This window comes from Sarcophilus harrisii, chromosome X (assembly GCF_902635505.1).
Source record: "Sarcophilus harrisii chromosome X, mSarHar1.11, whole genome shotgun sequence".
NCBI lineage: Eukaryota > Metazoa > Chordata > Mammalia > Dasyuromorphia > Dasyuridae > Sarcophilus > Sarcophilus harrisii.
This window is the reverse complement of record NC_045432.1, coordinates 64,768,053-64,769,557: the sequence shown is the minus strand read 5'-3', so window position 1 is coordinate 64,769,557 and position 1,505 is coordinate 64,768,053. Positions and strand designations below refer to the sequence as shown.

General features: G+C 37.9%; 1 pseudogene; it reads right to left on the bottom strand.

Annotated features, from left to right (window-relative positions):
* Positions 1–375: 375 nt before the first annotated feature.
* Positions 376–730, bottom strand: LOC100917724 (annotated as a pseudogene).
* Positions 731–1,505: the final 775 nt, after the last annotated feature.

The window sequence follows — 1,505 nt, the reverse complement described above, 5'->3', positions numbered from 1 at the left end:
GAATGACACTTATTCTTTAAAATTTGTCTCAGTTGCCTATATGTTTGAGAAATCCTACCTTTTGCAGAGAAAGTTGCTGCAAAGATTTCCCCCCATTTTCTTGCTTTTCTTCTAATTTAAGCTGTATTGGTTCTGTTTGTGCAAAATCTTGTTTGAACTTTCTATAATCAGAATTATACATTTTGACTCCTATGAACCTCTCCATCTCTTATTTGGTCACGAACAATAGATCTCACAGGTAATTTCTTTTTTCTTTTCTTTTTATTTTTTAGAAAAAACAACATGTTTTTATTCACAAGAAGGAAACCATGGAGACCCCTCAGCCTTACTGGGCTGAGCTGAGTGTTGGGGTGGAAAGGAGAGGCTCTGGCTCCACTACTTGTCAGCCATAAGTGGGTTCTTGAAGACCACAGAGCCCAAATCCCCCCTCAGGAATATCTTGGAAATGTTAATGATCTTTGTTCACCGATTTTGACTTTTTCTTGTCTTTGCAGCTTTTGAGTGCCTCTGTCCCCATCTCCTTCATGTTCTTCAAAATCATGTTGCAATACCTGTCAAAGGCCTTCACGAAGCCCGGTAGCTTCTCATTGCAGCAGTCGATAAGAACTTAAGTGCTGTTCTACACCAAATTTGTGAGCACTGACAGGGGCCCAGTGTTGAACTTCTCCTCTTCCCACTTCTGCAGCAAATCAGGGCTCTTCTCACTCTTGGGCTTGTCTAGGAAACTCATGGTGGTTGTGGCCCCCTGGTCCTTTGCACTCTGGCCTTCCTCACATGGCAACTGACTGTGTTCCTAGACTGCTTTTGCTGCTGCCTGTACTCTTTTTTGTTCTGGTGTCAGGTGATTTCTTTAACACTCCATTAATTTGCTTATGATATCACTCTTTATGTCAAAATCATGTACCCATTTTCAATTTCTCTTGATGTACGGTGTGATCTATGTTCAGTTTCTACCAGTTTTCCTAGCTTTTTTTTTTTTTTTAACAAATAGGGACTTCTTGTCCCAGTAGCTGGGATCTTTAGGTTTATCAAAAACGAGGTTACCTTGCTCATTTGCTTTTGTTTATTGTGTGCCCATTCTACAATCTATTCCACTGCCAATCACAATTATTTCTTGCTCAGTACCAAACTGCTTTGATGATTATACAGTTTGAGATTTGGTACTGTTAGGTACTGCCTCTTTCATTTATTCATTGATTTTCTTGATATTCTTCTTTTGTTTTTCCAGATGAATTTTACTATTATTTTTTCTGCCTCTATAAGCTAATTTGTTTGATTAGCCTGGCACTAGATAAATAAATAAACAAACAAACAAATAAACGAATGAATGAATAGATAAATAAATAAATACATGACAGTATTGCCATTTTCATTCTCTTGGGGTGGCCTAACCATGAACAACTACTACTTCCCCATTTATTTAGATATATTTTATTTCTGTGAAGAGTGTTTTGTAATTGCATTCATATAGTTTGAGTGTGTGTGTGTGTGTGTGTGTGTGTGTG